The sequence below is a fragment of the Gallus gallus genome, chromosome 7 (assembly GCF_016699485.2).
Source record: "Gallus gallus isolate bGalGal1 chromosome 7, bGalGal1.mat.broiler.GRCg7b, whole genome shotgun sequence".
Classification (NCBI taxonomy): domain Eukaryota; kingdom Metazoa; phylum Chordata; class Aves; order Galliformes; family Phasianidae; genus Gallus; species Gallus gallus.
The window spans coordinates 10038341-10056132 of NC_052538.1; the positions used below are offsets into that span (position 1 = coordinate 10038341).

Genomic DNA, 17792 nt, shown 5'->3' on the forward strand with positions numbered 1-17792 from the left:
AGAAAGCAAGCTGTTTGCATTCAGCCCCATTACATAACTGCCCAAAACGTCATTAGCAAGATAGGTGCTTATAGAGGCCATTGCATTCATAACACAAAATAATCTGCTCTCAGAGTTGGTCACCCTATAGCGCAGAAAGAGTTATTGCTATTCTGCTTCATTTGCTAAGGAGGACTCTTCTGCTTGGCTAAACCCTGAACAGACTCCATTTAACTGTCCCGGCATTTCTTATCTCATCCAACCATGTCCAAGGGATTCATAATCCCCCACAGCAAGAAGAGGGCAGCCAATTAACTATTGTGAGAGAAACCGCAATATCATCCCCGTCAAAGTAAGGATTAAAACATTCCCGCAGGCAAGGTCTGCATCTGAAGGAACTCCTCTACAGGGCTGGGAGCACAGAAGGGAGAGAAGACTCACTGGATCCTGACTGGCCTCTGCAAGCACAGCGCCTGTATGGAAATAAAGAACATACAAGCCTCTGCTAGGAAGCCCTTAACACACTGTGAGGAGGCAAGAACCTGTGGAGGTAACTCAAATGGACAGGCAGATAACAGTTATTGTGCAGAGTTTTTAATTTCTGTTGATCACTGCTCCTGTAACAGCATTATCCCCTTTAAACTTCATTGATTTAGCGTCTCTATTTCCTGATTGCTAATCCAAAATACAGTTGCTCTCCACTTAACACCACAGCCTTCCTGGCACTGCAGCCACTAAGAGCGAGGCTGAAACAGTCTCTTTGCACCCAGGATCCCCCTGTTCTTCTCTAAAGCACTGCACACCCACCCAGCCAAGCTGCAGTCACCAGCACAGGACAAACCAGCCCCCAGTCTGTATCAACACTGAGAAGGTCTCAGGTGAGCTCCTCAGTAACAACAGAGAAGACATGAGAGTCCTTACACCCCAAGAAGCCAAGCACTTTGTACAGGGAAATGCTGATGAGAGACTGATCTCGTAGATGACCAACCTGTAACACAGGAGCACAAGAGGAGAAGCCTACATTAACATCACACAGCAATGCTCACTGGGACACCTTGCCGGATCTCAAATGAAACACCGCAGTCACACGTGGCCGCTGATAAAATCCACTTGACAGCTGAGAACATTGCAAAGGAATCACAAAACAAAAAGCCAGCTGGCTGGAATGGAATTTGCACACACACACACTCATAAAAGGAGTTTGCACCATATTCGCAGTTTTCAAAGAACTGTGAGCGTTAATACACGAAGGAGCACTTAATCGTAGCTCGCCATTAAACTAAAGTATCTGAAATGCAAACTGTTCACAGCTTCCAGATATACAGATACAGTAGGATTGAAGGCTGCCTCAGCAGGTTAGGTATCAATTTGGATAGAAGCAGAAGATGACGCCCTTAAGTCAGTCAAAGCACTGCCCTCACAAACAAGATGCCACCATGTTCTTCCCCTTCCCAGGCTCATGCATCTCAGCCCCTTCATCTCCAGGGATGGCATTGCCACAGCTGAGGAAGGAGGCACACCCAGGCCCGTTGCTCCCTCTGAGCCTGGCACAACGAATAGGACACAGCAGCTCATCCTTTATTGCTTCTCAAACAGCAGCTTTTCCTCCTTGCTGCCCCATGCTGCTGAGGCCACGTTTCCATTTCTGAAAAGCCAGAAAGAAATCTCTATTTCCAAGCGATCATCATTGCACAGGAGTGCAGATTAGCAGTACTCAACTAACACCTAATAGAGGAAGATGAGAATGAGGGACATGTAGAAGTCAGAAAGAGACAGAACGAAACAGTTGAGCAAGGAAAAGACATACATTTGCTCAACTAGTGAAACAGGAAAAAAAAGCCAAGACAATAGGAAGCTTAATATCATCCTTTCGAAACAGAAACCCTCCTCAACCTGCCCAGGAAGTACCTCTCCTCTCACTGCAGCACTTAAAGTACTTGTTTCTTTTATCCAGTTACCACCAGCAGGCTTCTGCTGCTGTTTGCATCCTCCCCGCAATGAGCAAAAGCAGCAGCCAGATCAGGCCAGAGCTGGGGAGGGGGAACATAACCAGGAACTGTATTGTCCTGAAGTCAGTCCTTGACAAGCACCTGCTCCTCAAGGAGATCCACAGCCATCTCAAAATTGGGAAGGGAGGAAGGAGTGCCAAGAGATTAAAGCAAGCGGAGTGTTCAAAGATGACAGCAAATATGCGTGGGTACATCCAGGGCTAAATGTTAGCTTCCACCGCTCAGCCAGGAGGGAGATATCTGGGGAGGGAGCTGTAGAGAAGCAAAAACAACTGCTGCCTTTCTGTCTGCCAAATGTAGGCAGAGTAAATTCAGACACTCCACCTGAAGCTGTCTTCTCTAGCGCACCGAAAGGGAGCCGAACCCTATTTCCAGAGGTAGGTATGGTACACGGTGCTCCAGTTAGAGGTGTCTCTAGCCTGTAATAGAACTCCTAAGTGACATTTCTGGTTTACCAGCTTGAAAACAGCCTCAGAAGGCACAAGGTGCTCTGTGAATTATTCGTCTCAGCAGAGAAAAGAGAATAACTCATTCAAAAAATTACTTTTTAAGCTTCTCTGCAAAGACGGAGGTAACAAAGAAATGCAAACCAGCCTTTAAAGAAAGTGTAGCAACTACCTGGTAATTTTATTCGGAATGTACATTAGCAAGTGTATTAATGTCACGTACCTGGCAGGGAAAACAGGGCCCTCTAAGAAATAAATGGTTAGAAAAAGCTATTACTGACCCTGACAAAAAGGCACAGATGGCGAATTCAGTTCCAGTGAGTTTGATGAAATGCTGCACAGAGTCAATAGATGGAATTACTCTTTTCCTATTTCACGTCACTGAGGCCATCAGCCCTAGACAACAGATGTAAAACATCGGCCTCAAAAGACAATCTCTTGTAATACATGATAGTAGCAAAACACAGAGTGAGGTTTTAGGATAAACGAGATGTATGAGATGTCCTATTTATTTTATTAGTTGTATAAACCTGAATAACCTGAAGGATTTCCTCTCTATTTTGAGAAGCTCCTGTGTGCCTTACTCTAGCAGGAGTTTAATTTGAATCACTCATTCACCTTGGGCAGGATTGCTCCCGTGCTTATGGAAATTGTCAGGCTCCTCATTACTATAAGCATTTTCTGTGAAGTACTTATCTGGTCTGTCATCAAGTTCTTTACTCAAGAGTCCTGCAGAACTAAACGTGACCACAAATACCAACCTGAAAAGTTTTGCCTGTATTTTTACCCTTCCTCTAGCCACCTAAACCCAGTGGCACTTGGGCCCTCTGGCTGTGCCAAGGTGAAGGCCCTGTTAGCAGCCAGCCACATGCCAGATCTAAGCTCTGCATCTATAAAATGCTCTGTACCAAGATTTTACAAACCCCTTTCTATAAGGGTTTCTACAAGACAAATCAAGTTGGTAATACTCTGCAGGATTACACGCGCTGTGGTTGTGGTCCAGTTTCACAACTGTGCATCTGCAACTTCACTGCCATGAGAGGAGTTGTAATCTATTTCCAACACCGGGGCACTGACAGCAAAACATCCCTCCATCGATAGTTTAAAACAGTTTTCTTCCCAGCAACGTGGAGTAAAAGCACTTGAAAACCTCCCTTGGATCACAGCTACCTCCTCCCAGCAGTACTGCACAGCTGCTGGTTTGATGTTTTCAATTTGGGTGAGCTCATACTGACTTCTCCTGCCCTATCTCCTTAAGTCACATTTACTGAAAAAAGAAATACTTCTGTTAATTGTCATTTCTAAAAGTCTGGCTTGAAGGTATTTCATGTCTTGAACGTTTGTGTGATGTTCCTCTAAAAACGCCATCCAAATACATGCACACTCAAAGTCTGTTGGAACATCATGAAACAGTTCTAAGCGACACTGAAAAAGCACACAGAGATTATCCAGCTCAGGTCAAACCACTCTGTTTGCACAAGTAGACCAAGGGCAGAAGGCAGATTATTTTGTGTGAGGAAACAACAAGAAAGAAACAAAAACACACTTCATTTACCTTACTCTACTCCCAACTACGCACCATTATATTCAGCATATCCCTATTTGCCTGTGTAAGATCCCCACCTCCCAAGCCATGCTTCTGTGTGTAAATATTTGGCTTTGGGTTGCTAAGCAGAAGTCTTCATCACTACTAACTTCAAATGATCACATGTATTCCAGGAAAGAAATGCATTATATTGTGAATCCCCCCCCAGCAACTATTGAAATTATGAATGAAGTACAGATATTTGTTGTTTTACAGAGGCACAACCTGCTAAATAGACTTGACTAGGGTTGGGAGTACCACTGTAGCAGAACACTTGTCTGGTCAGTGCTGGCTTCTGACTACTAGTTCAAGTGCCCACTGCTTTGAAAAGCACATCTGTGGGTTGCTTATCACTGGCAATAAAATTAATTGTGTGGATAGGTGCTCATTAGAGACTAGGATCCCTAAAATATTCCTTTCCTGAACAGTGAATGCATTCTCCACTTCTCAATAGCAACAGTTGTGACTGTTGAATATAAGAAACATTCGCAATTACAGCTGGATTGCAGCCATACCCTCTGGATACATTCTTCTCTATGAAGGACAAGTCTGCTAATTAGAATTGCTACAGCTCTAAAATAACGATACTCTCTCAAGCAGAAGCTTCTGACGTTTTTAACTACTTCATGCTTTTATTCTAATGCCTTTTTCCTACTAACCAAACAGCATACAGTTAGGATGTAAAATAGATGGTATCTGTGGGTTGTTATATTTAACGTAGCACCTTTCCTTAAGGACATAGGAATGCTGTAGACAGACCTGACGTTCCTCCAAAACAAATAATATCTTTATAAAGAAAGAAACTTAGCAAGTACTGATTTATTTTACATAATTTGCAGTCAGCATCTGAATTTCAAAGACTTCCCCCCAAAGTTCTGTGAAATTCCTGCTTCCACACACAGGTTAAGGTCTGACTGGCATGAGCCAACTATAGCACTAAAGCACTGCCTTAAGATCTACGTGCTTTCAGTTACTTCACATACTGCTTACGAAGGAGCAGAATTGCTTCTGACAGGTCCTTGGAAATACCAGATAAAGCATTCACAGGTAGGCTAGTAGTCCTACACAGAAAGAAGAGTCAAACTCACCCCGCTGGTGAAAGGGCTCACTGGCTGTACAACACTCCTCAAAAGGAGTCCAGGTCCAAGAGATGCTCCCCTGTCAGCAGCATGCCTTTACATGAGCCCAGAGGGCTGTACCTGTGTCCACCCCTTCTGGTCAGCTGGGGAGCACGGATGCAAACTATCTGCATGTGCTCCCTGGACAGCCACACCCCTTCACCAGGTGCTCAATCACCACTTCAAGCCCTGACCTAACAGTTCACCTACACCTCAATTAGCCCAGTTTTAGGGCATAAGCTTATACTTCTGTTCCTGAAGTTCTCTCCAACCTAAAGGGCATCTCCTTTTTTTTTTTTTTCCCCTAAATAACTATTTTTAATAGACCAGGTGGAAATATTTCTACCAACACTCCTACTGATCAAAACACATATTGAAAAATGCAAAAATTCGTATCAGAAATTTATTTTCATGAATTCTTTACAGTCACTGCTGAGTTAGAAAAGTAATGCCTTACCCAGGACCATCTCAGAAATATTTGTACCTTAAAACAGTATAAAGCAAAGGAATGGATTTCCTTTCCAAACTTGTCAGGTCTCACTTGATAACTCTTAGTTATCACATCATCATAGAATCCTTAGAGTTGGAAGGGACCTTTAAAGGCCATCTAGTCCAACTCCCCTGCAATGCACAGGGACATGCACAGCTCCGTCAGGTTGCCCAACCTGATGTCACAGTTCCTGTTCATCCCCTACTTGTGTAACTTGACCTAAAGTTTTGATGAAATCTGCCTGGCAGAATCTGTCCTTTATAAACCAGGACTGTTTATTGCTGTCTGATCTTCTCCAGACTTCCTCTCCCCGGCCCTGAGCCAAGGACCTGCCTCACGGTTGCAGAGGTGTGTTTCATGGCCTTCTGACACACGTTGGGTTTGTTCCAAGAACCTCCCCTTTCTTTTTGTTCAGTTCTCATCTGGCTCTGTGCAGTTATTACTTATGGTTTTTTGTTTTTTTTTTCAGAGAAAGTCAGTTCTCAGTGTGCTCACAAACCCTCTTGATGAGGACTGGTTTTATTGTTCATGTATTTACGAGGAAAATTACTTTGCCCGGGGGTTAAAGTTCTCAAGGAGAGGAGGAGAAAAAAGTGAACAAGCATTAGAGATATTGTGACCACTGCAAAGAGCAGCTGCAGGAGTAATGTCACTAAATATTCACATGACTTCAGTACTAATTGTGTCACGTTCTGAGTATCAGTATGGTATTTATGTCACATTCTCATTCTTCCTGATTAATGGGGTCATGAAATACTGTTCAGTGCCAGCAATGGTTTGTGCTGGTCACAGGAGCACCACTCCACTCTCTTCTAGCAGGCCTGGCTCTGTTGAAAACAAGAGCCATTTGCATGCATCTGAGATCAGCCCAGAACGAAGCTTCCCCTTGCCAAGACTCATTCATCAGATCAAGTAAACAGTAACTTAATTTCAAACAAAATAGATTTTCAACCCAGTAGCTGGAGTATTTCACCTAATAGCTGCACTATTTTCCATGATCATCTGGTAGCACCTTCTGAGATCAGCATTAGATTAGCATGGAACATCTATTTACTTCACAAAACAGTCATCATTAGACAGTTCTATTTTGTTTCTAAGATAGCTGGCCAAGTACTTGAGCACAGACAATTTGCACATCCCCAGTAAAAATCAATGGAGCTGTGCAGCATTACTCTACCTATAATTCCCCACACATGTAATTTACAGTCATCCTATATGTTTCATTGGTTACTGAGTATTTCTTTGCACCAATCACACCAAAAAAGGATGAAGAAATGCAACATCACTGCTGAGATGAATCACATCCTGTACAGCTCAACCCTTTTGCTCTCACGTAGCTCTCAATCATATAGCTTTCCCAGAGCTAATTCGCAGCATCTGCTACGGTCATTTTCTTTTAAGAACGTGTGATAACTGCATTTATTGCCTTATGTTATAGGATGAAGTGGACCACATAAAACGTAGCAATTCCCATACTAATACAGCTGTTCCATCTCTTCCCAGGATATTAACTTCTTCCAATCCACACTGATCTGAATCACAAGATTCAGTCTGGTAATCCATGCCTGCTCAGAGCAGTTACTTGGAAGGGCATTATTTCAGTAAAGGCAGCGTAACTACTAACGATCTAATGACTAGTCAGTCTCTTCTGATGCTCAGTAAACCATCCGTAAATTCCACCTACTATCTGTTTATCTCATCAGGCAGACTCCTGGCAGGGTGCAAGAATGGCTTGAAAAGGAAGGAACCAAACACGTACACCTTTGCCCCTGAGGGATAAATGCAGCTTTTGAGGCAATCTCAGAGAATACTTTGAATCCAGCAATAGTCGTAAATGCTTGTACCAACATTAAATGTCACTCCAAGTGAGTGGGCAGCCACACACAACATACACATGCAAAGGCAGCATACGTCAGTGAGTGGTGGATTTTTTATATTACTGTTTTTGCAAGCATAAGACTTCCCCCACTCTCCTGCCTCCCAGCCACCCCTTGCCCTGTGCTCTTTTTCCTTTTCCTCATCGCTGAGGAATGGGCAGCCACTCTGCTCCTCCAGCACAGGGAACCAGAAGCTGCCTGCAATTACAGCTGCAAATGCACCCACTGTCCAGCACCGACCAGACAGAGCAGATGAAGCCCATTAACAATGATCTGCTTGTCCCTGGTCCGTTTAAACACTGGAAAGTCTGCTTTAGGCTTTCCCACACCTCTGCTAAAGGATACATCCTGCTCTGACAGATGAGGCCTGAGGCATTATTTGTGTCTGTTCACAAAGTCAGCCGAAGCACACAGCACTGCAAAGCACACTCTTCTCCAGCCATGGCTTACTTAGAAGTTCTGCCCGTTTCTTTGCTCCAGAAGCACTCGGTGTCACGCAAACACAAGCTGACATACAGGTAGATCTTCCTGAAGTACCCAGGTCCTTGTAAAAAGCAAAGCCCTTGAACGAGTTCAGTGTTTTGTTTGAGGGTGAGTTGAAGATGAGGAAGATACAACCTCCTCTGCACGTAAAACCAATCCCATGGCAAGCACATTTGCTTTTAAGAAATAATACATTTAGGCCTCATCTTGTGTACTCTCTTCTTGATGGAGCTACAAACACCACTTTTCCAATTCCTTGTGCTCCCAAAGGGTCTGTGTTTCGCAGCTATGTAAGCCCCTTAATCTTTTAGTTGTTTGGATTCTGGATTACTTTGTTTTTATTTTTTAATAATTCAAAGGCAAGTTCTACAGCGCTGGGTTTTTCTGTTTGTTTATGCTTTTTTTTTTTTCCCCTGCATGGTTGTTTTTGTTTTCTTGTTTGTTCATTTTTTGTGTTCTTTTTTTTTTTCCTTAAATGACCAGTGCACTTGCTGTTAGAGATAGTCACAATACACTGCTCACTATTGGCACGTCTTCCAAGTATTTTACAGCACATTCTCAGTAGCATTATGCAATCATTTCATTAGTCTGAACTGTTTGACTTGGCAGCAAGATGCATTACAAAATGATGCCATCTCTTGGAAAAATATGAAAGCCAGAGAAGGTGACAATTTCAGGGGTACACAAGTCCTAAAAACTCAACCACTCGAAATTCAGAAATCTCCATATGGATACCTGTTACCTCTGCTTTCCTCATCATCGTTCTGCAGTAATTAAATGTATATATTGCTGCTCTCTGCCACCATTCCTTCCTCCACAGAGAAATTGGGCCCATTTTTATACAAGCTTTTGGACTACCCAAGGTGAACTCACATGCAGTTCAGCACACAAGACAAAGCAGTGGTGTACAGCATGTCTTTCCATGCTCTTCGCTCCTGCAGGACACTGTGACGTGCATTGCACAAGTCACCACAAGGTGACAAAGCACAACTTGGCGTCACCTTGCCACCTGGTAGCTCTACTCAATGAGTTTTACTCTAGAAATGAAGAACTCAGTAGATGGATCCCTTCCAGATGCCTGAGTAGTAGTCTTTTGCAAAAGGCACACACAGTGCTCTTGCTATAAGTCACTTGGTGGCTCCCTGAAATCCAAGTGTTTCCATAGTAAACAAAATCTATTACAGAAATTTTGCTGACGGGAAAAGAGCTGTTTCTTGAGCGAGGGCTCTCCTCCATCTCACACCACACTGCATACCAGATGGGATTCTCTCTTCAGAAGCTTGGGAAAAGTGGCAAACTGTTTTAATTATGACATTTGCAGTTCTGATTTCCCAGGCTGCCTCCATCATCTTGGCAAGCCTCCTTTGTGAGAGGTCACAGAGCCAAACAGCCAGAACACTGAACTGCGGCTTGTCAAGAGATTTCACTTCTGCATCTACTTTCAGCATGGCCTCAAACAAGTCAGTTCTCCTTATTCTGCTCAGCTTCCCCTCTTTGCAAAACAGAGCGCATGTCCACAGCTGTAAAACATTTCAAAGAAAGTAAGGAAGACTGTATTTCTTAATAAAAGTAGCAGGATTGAGACTGAAGCACCTAGCCAGATGATAACTAACCAGTCAATATATTGACAATGGGAAAATCAAGCCAAATTCTACCAGTAAGTGATAACAACAGAAAATGGTCATGTGTAACCCTCTCAATTAGAAGGGTCACTTACATGTTATTCTGCAGTATCTTACTAAAAGAAGTATCTTATCAAACAAACTAGAAGTCCAACCTGTATCACTCTTGGAAAATTTCAGAAGGTGCAAACAACCTCAGTGAGAATGGCCCCCCATTTCTCAGCTAATTTTTGGGTCCTTTTTCAGTTGATTTATTAACCTCTCATCACAATTGCCACCTGCAGATGAGCACTACATGTCAGCCTGCCATCCTTTTACTTCGGATGCTGCTGTTCCAGGTGCAAGCTCCATATGTACGTGGCAGGAACTAAAGAGCCAGTCCAACTGCAGAGAGCTGTATGTTTGAATATACAACCCATGGTTCCACGGTGCTCAGAATCATAAACTGAAATATGCAGAACTCAGTTTTATTCATCTACAGTTATCTTAAGATAACCTGCCACATTCAAGCAATGGCTGAAAAGCAAGAAAGAATAAGAATTGGAGTTGACCTTCTTACCTCTAGCCATCCAAAACGAAACTGATAAACAGAGAAAAGCTTCCACCACGTACAGACTTCGAAACAACCAGATGCTACTGCTGCCGTTGCAAAACAGGCTGCCCTTAGCAGTTGGATCTCTTCCCAGCTCCAAAGCAGCTGGCATTGCAGTCTGGGAATCACATTGCCTGTCAGCTTCAGAGCTTGTCATTAGCTGTTAGCACACCAGCAGGGACAGGGCAATCTTTACTAGAGGAAAGGGAAAAAAGAACAGGCTGCATGGATGGGGAGAACCTCTCACAGAGCTTTGAACACAGCCAGCCAAAATATGGCAAAGTGAGGATGAGGAAAAATCCCATTGCCAGAAGAACTGTCTCAAACCAATACACCCCGCAAACGCTCTGTGCTTTATGATAGAGCGGAGCATGTGTTTTTATTAACAGTGAGCAATCAGAAACAGAACTACGTCTAACACTCACTGGAGCAAAAAAAAGGCTGCCAAAAGCTATTTCACCTATATAAGCCAATATTTTCAGACAAATATATCTAAATCTACCTGTCAGAATGAAATACGCCATAAACAAGCATTCACATTCTTAAAGAATGCCACTGAAGTGAAATATTATGCATCGACTTGATGATTAATTATTGAGGGAGTCTACAGGTAAAATCACCAGGGTTAAAGCAAAGCGACCAAAAATTAATGGCTTGGTTTTGTAGCTAGAAGAAACTATTGGTCTTTCTTCAATGGATGCATTCTATTTGTAACGTATTACATATTAATATATTAGTAACATATTAGTCTCAAAGAAGAGATCTTAAGAGTCAAAGTGAATTTAATTTTACTGTAAAAGTGAATTTAAGTAATATTTGTTCTTTTCCTCTAACCTAAAGTACACAGGAACTAAATCAAGTATTTAACTGAATCTTCCCGCATAAATCCAACTTAGTAGGAGAATACAGAGAAGAGTCAAACAGGCAAGGACCGTGAATCAGAAAGTAACAAAATGTACATAGGCTCTATGTCAAATGCCTCTTTAAACACTGTCAATATGAATACAAAATTTTAACACAGAAAACGAAAACCCAAGAAAAGATGTAGAAGTTATTTATGGCACAATGACAACATCTTTCTTTTTTTCTTTCCTCTCTCTTTTTTCCCTTGTTTTAAGACAGAAACAGCACAGAATGAGTCTATGCTCGTGGTATCTACTGTACCACTCAAGTCACTGCTAACACGGATACAGCAGTGTGTTTGGGACCCATGTGTTTACCTGGATTTTCCTCTCCAGAATCTTTCCCTATCACTTCCCTGCAAGAGCATTTCAATTCACTGTTCAGAAAACCACAATTCAGGTAAGCATCTTTTCCCTTTGTTTCTCATAATAAATGCTTACAGAGTAAAGAAAGCTCTTGAGCAGGAATAGCCAACTACTTACTTTTTACATGCTTGGAAAACCTCAGCAAGAATCAAAACCTTGTGCTGAGGAGAGGAACATCAGTAATCCTTGCTGCATTAACCCGTGCTTTGTTAGTTAGCTTAGAGGCACTTAGAAAGCAAGCCTACAGGGGACAGTGCTGCAACAGCAGGAGATGCAAGCCAGAAAAATCCATATAATGCAGTGTTGAATTCATGCTGCCACTTTGGGTTGGTTATCATGGTATCCAGGGCTCTGTTTTGTGCCTCTCAGAAAGGCCATGAACAGCTGATGAGACGCAGTCAGAGCCCTTTCCTTGGAGGAAGATAAGGCAACTGTCAGAAGGGGGTGAGGGAAGGGAAGATGATGTGGTTTAGGACAGAAATAGGAGATGATCACCCTGGAATATTTCTCTAGAGACCTTGCACTCCAGAGCTTTCTGCTGCAGGATTTATACAGACAGTGCCAGTAGACACTTCTCTGCACCCACAGCTTTGATAACCTCTCACACTCTGGTCGCTTCAATTATGGAGAGGAACAAAGAGTGATCTTTGCCTTTATAATAGCACTATGCAGTATGCCATAAATAACTACTTGGGAAGCATAACTAGCTAAATGCTTCAAACTGTATTTGTCAAATAAATTCAGTAGAGTACATTCTGTCGTCACGTCAGCCTTGCAATTGTACGTATCAATTTGCTTTTTAATCCAGCCATTAATAAAACCTAATTGTCTTTTTTAGTCCTCACTTCACCCCCCCCAAGTGAGGGCCAACTGAAAAGATGGGGGCATTAAGGAGAGGAAGGCTTGCTAATTCCACCAGATCCAGGGAAGGCAGTTCAGACAGACAGACATGCAGTGATGCATACCTGGGCTCGTTCTCGTTACTAGTCCAGGCTGAGAGACAGTGCTGTGCAGGATATGCCATAGCCTTCCTGGGGTGCAGGCGTGGTGACCGCAGGAAGACTTACCCCGTAGTGGATTCACCACGCAACAACAGCATTAGCTTTTGTGATTTTCCACCAAAACTTCTTGATGTAGTTGTTTACATGTTTAACATTATATGAAGATGTGTAGAAAAACACTTTTCAGTAATCAAATTGTGAAACTGAGTATTGTCAAGGAAAAATGCTAATAATAAGACAGTTATAAGCATCTAATGCTTCTAGAATAAGCTGTTTGCACTACAGGCAGCAGCAAAGTACCTCTGCATTCTAGAATGAAATTCATTCAGTGTACAATGGTTCTAATTATTCTTTAACTTTCTGAAAAACATAGTGTATGTCCTTTTGGAACAAGTTTGGGAAAGCTAAAAGAAAGCACTCCCACCTTCTAGCAGAAGCCCTCAAGAACCTACCATCCCACTTTAGGTGGGTTGCCCTGTTTGGGAATAAACGGCTTTTTTTCCCCCCCCTTAAATCTGATGCAGGAACCTCCATTTTGAGGAGCAGAAATACCCTTGGAAATGTGAAGAACAGTCATTAGTAAGACAACATCCCACCTTTTGCCCCAACATCCGAAAAACTTTCTCTTTCCCAAAGGAAAGAAATAAGCCAATAGACCTATTACCCTTCATTTCTGAGGTCTCATGTCTGATGGATTTAAGTACATCTCTTCTTCTGGCAGATTTTGGCCTTTCACTCATTCACACCCAAGAATGAAAACAGCATCACAGGTTGTTGCTCACCTGTGAGATTACTTCTCTTTAATATCTCCTATTACAGGTTGTTGGTTTAATATCTCCTATTACAGGTTGGAAAGCAACAGACTTGGCTGCTCATCTTCTGGTAAGCAATACTACCTTGGTCATCTTAGATCCCTAAATATAAAAGGGTTCAGAAGCGATCAGGCAGATTCATGGAGAAGTGCCTACCAATGGCTACCAAACATAACAGGAAGACAATCTTTAGTTTGCAGAATCACTGAACTATACGAAAATGGAAACTTGTCTTTTCTTGTGCTTTTGAACCCAGAGCAGGCACAGAGCCATCAGCAGAGATGGGAATGTGGATGCTGCTTCAGCCCCACGCAGCTCTGTAGCAAGGCTCCAGCTGGGACCTGTCGCTCTTCTCCACTCCCACCATCTTCTGGACAGCACGTTCTCTGTTTTCACAGCAGCCATGTGAGAGAACTGTGCCACCAGCAAAACGCGTCTTCAAGTGCCATTTGTAAGGTCTGTGACAAATGCACTGCATCTATCTAGGATTTTCTACAATAGTGTCAAGGGTAGTGTGAAGTAAAAGGACCGGTTTTTATTTTAAAGTAAACACAAACTGTAGTGAATGATTGAAATGTGAAAGTTGTAACCTGATTTGAAAACCTGTGTTGTTAATTACTTGCATTGCCATACTCTAACACTTTGAAATGTGCCAGAGAAAATTGCGATGGAAGCTGTCAAATGCTTCTTCAAAGTTATACAGTTAAAGAAAAACATGTTTCCTTACAGCCACTGAATGCTGGTTTTTGATGGTGAAAAACTGGATAGCACGTCATCATCGAGACTGAATCCAGTTCAGACCCAGCTTAACCTCAGCTGGATTTTCTCCGCCTAATATGACAGTGCAGAATACCCACCTCTCACACTGAGATTTGTAACGGTTTGAGTTTCTGTGTATCTTAAAATCACATTTTTAAGGCATTTTCACAATACCACCACGTTCTTTGTTCTGTCTCCTCCAGAAGTCTAAATTTCAATCCTCAAGCAACAGCTTCAGCATTTTGCTTTCAGCTTTCTCAAGTTCTAACTGCTTTACCAAGGCTTTTGCTATCAGCACTGCTGGTAAAGATTCACAGACACATTCTTAATACAGTAAATAACGTTCCTGTAAAAATAACATTTTCAAAGGCCCTCCCTGTTTATTTCCCAGCCTTCCATCTCACATACACGGGGCTTATTTTCACTCACAGAAAGCAGTCAGTGTTTCCAAAAGCTGCTGTTTCTGGATGCCTGACTTAAGACATTGTCATACCTTCTTTCTGTGAAGACCTCCACACGCCTCACCATTTCTGTTCTTTGTTCTTTCATTTCTTGGTGGTTTTCTCCACGTTTTGTCTTTCCTCAGCCTGTATGTTCACTGCAATAGGAAGAGCACCGATTCCTGTGCTCCTGAGCAATCATATTCCATTTTGAAACAATAATTCTTATATTTCATAGGCATCTTACCATCCCAGAGACTTACATTTCAGTCATTCAAATCTTTTTTAAAAGGCTCGTCAATGCTAATGAACGTCTTTATTATATTTTCCAGCAATAAGCAACAAAAACAATGGCTTGCAGTTAACTAATTACGTGCTCACCTAGAAGGCAACAGTTTTAATAATGCATCACTATTCATTTCCCAGTGGACTGATAATGTTTTGAACATTACAGTAAAAAATACAACCAACCACCATGCATCTGTAATATAAGATCTGCCTATCTAAAGCACTCTGGTAACCTCTCTCTTTTAAAGCAACTCAAAGGAAGCCATGTGTACCCCAGTAAAGTCCTACCAGAACTAGAAAATAATTATTTGTTCAGAAAGAAGGGGGGAGAAAAATAATTCATGAAGTTCAGCTGCCATCATTTCTGTTTGACAATTCCAAAACAGCAACAAATAAATGAGGTAACTCTTCCTGCCTTAAGGCCGATGAGCTCTGTCTGAATACCACTAATTAAAACAAATCTACATGGTAAGAAACATGGCAGCAACAATGAACTACAGTGTAACTATTCAAATCCAAAACGTGAACAAATGGCCTTTAAAAAAGTATAATGGTAAGTGCTAATAAACTATCTTTCCCAACCTATCACTGCAGGTGAGAGATTTACTGTGATTTTTAAAGCTAATAGCCTTAGCTAAGGGAGAGCCAACATCGAGCAAGCCCTGGAGTTGTTCTGCCTCCCTCCTGCAGCTCCAGAACATTTAGTGACATTCAGTCACAGTGAACAGTGCAACACGTACTTGGATCTAGCAAATTCCATGTAAACTTGCTCCTGCTAGAGACTGTTTATTCTTCAGACTTTTGGGATTTCATAGACTCACATGAATAGATTTAGACTGTGGTTCCCCTCTGTACAAATACAGGGCAGTGATTGGGCCTGAACTCCATGGCCTCATTCAAAACTCCAGGTGTTTGCAGAAGTCCCTCGCCCAACAGATTCCTTCAGAATACACAATTTTAAAACACTCCAGTTGTTTTAAAAACCATGCTCATGCTTACATTATTGAACCAGTACATGAATGTCCGTGCCTATGTCTCTACGCAGATGGAATGCTTTCAGTTGGACTCGCTTTGGGCAAAATTCCTGAACTTTTACACTGAAGTTTTTTCCTGCGCTATCCAGCACCCGTAAAAGTAACTGTAAAACAGAGCACATCAGCCATGTCTTCCTCCTCCCCCCCAGGCACCTTGCACATCCAAAAAAGGACCGAACACAATCTGTTCCAAGAGGCACAAGCTTTTCTTCCACTGCCAATATTTGTTTAGGCAGCCAATCCAGATTTGGTACAGTGTGATACAGTCCTGTTCACTTCTGGTCTCCGCCAACGTTATCTTCCTTTGCTATTTTGCTTCCACAGGATAAAGTATTTAAATAAAAAGCACACTAATCACATTAACCTCTGAAATACGCAAAACTGATTTAAATACCTACCCTTTCTGGAACATATCCTCTCCAAATACGCATTTCACACACTCCAGTTCTTTGGCAAAATGGAGCAAACTAAACTGAACAAAGCTGATCCTAACATGGGAAATTATAGTAAACAAAAGCATTCAAGATCTTGAGCTTATTTTCAGCAGTTCCATCAGCTTGAACTTTTTACACCCACTAAACAAGTCGGATCTTGCCAAATAGCAACACACGTTTGGAAGTCTCTGCAGAGCCTTTCAGAGTGAAAGAACATCCTGAGGTCATGTAACTGCTCCATTTTTGAGGAATGTGAAGAAAACATATGAACAAACAGCAGGAGTACCTCCTGTATAGCATGAATATGCCACTTCTCTTAAAAGCAAGTTCAAAAAAAGAAAAAAGGAAGACCTAATTGTAACTAGCAGCATGTATCATTCCACCCCGACCATTAATGATATTATCATTTATCAACATAAATGAAATGCTGATCTGCAAGTCGTTGAATCTCTACGTATACAATTCAAATCGAAGTGAAAAGCGTTAGCTTTGGAGGTCAGAAAAAGTAACTTCCTTCAGGAAACCCAACTCTTATATTCAATAAAGAACAAGCAATGCTCCAGTAAACTCTGCGGACTGGTGAATCCACGTGCTAGTACAGTCAAGGGTTATGCTGGTTGAAGAGCCATGAACATCTCATCCAGCCTAACCTGAAAGCTGTCTCTCTTATGGATCACCAGGTGCTGACAATATATACCACACTTGTGCTTGAGGTGCTGTGTCCCAAGTTGTCCTTCTCTTTGCTTTCATCCTGTCACTCACCTGTACTCATCACAAACACATGGAAGAAATCAATGGGTTACCAGGTGGTAATTTCCCACCAAACCCACTCTGGATCTTCAACAAGTGTAGGTGTCCCCACATTAACAGTCTTCTAAACAACACAGACCCTTTCATGATCTGACAAGGTGGCATTTCAGGTTCAGATATCCACTGATAAGACTTTCCAAGAAAGTAGATGTAGAAGGAACATCAGTTTTAAAGATGCTATTCACACCAAGCCCAGATTAATCCTGACAAAGCTGTTAGCCTAGGTCAAATTCTCAGTGGCAATATTATCTCAGCTTGTGTACTCCAAGTTCTCACAACAATAGAATAACCAGCATCTCTTTCACAGCCCCAGCAAAAGGGAAGATGATTGATCAACGTCAGTAACTCCCCTCTATCCTCTCTCACAATCAAGTGCCCAGGGAAGATCAGGTAGTGGTGGATTGGATTACTTCTAGTTGAACTGGTAAACACACAATATTAAGTCTTAATTCTACATGTATCTGACAGCAGATCTGTACTGAGCCTCAGGCTCTGTAGCTAAGTGCTCCATGTGGGTGTTTAGATACATACAGTGCTTCTGTTTTTCCAAAACGCTCCTCATTTTCCTTCTGTTTCGCTATGTTCTCTATTGATGCCAACAGACCAGGGCCTGCAGCAGCCAGACAGGTGCAGTTTGCTCTAAAAATGGACAGGCTTTGGCCTTTTCTTATACACTGCCTCAGTCTAGGGTCAGTGCCTTTGGTAGGACAAAAAAACAGTTCCTGTCAAGTACATCCTGGGAGTG

At 42.2% G+C, this 17792-nt stretch overlaps 1 protein-coding gene across 2 annotated transcripts in view; it reads right to left on the bottom strand.

Annotated features, from left to right (window-relative positions):
* Window positions 1-17792, bottom strand: part of PLCL1 (phospholipase C like 1) — a 186881-nt gene that overhangs the window by 113661 nt on the left and 55428 nt on the right. The window contains exon 1 of one of the 2 annotated variants that reach the window (XM_046943908.1): window positions 10169-10253. The exons of the other annotated variant lie outside the window; for it this stretch is intronic. The gene's annotated coding sequence lies outside the window, so the exon portion shown is untranslated. Of the gene's footprint in view, window positions 1-10168; window positions 10254-17792 lie in introns of those variants that run through there. 2 annotated transcript variants of the gene reach the window in all.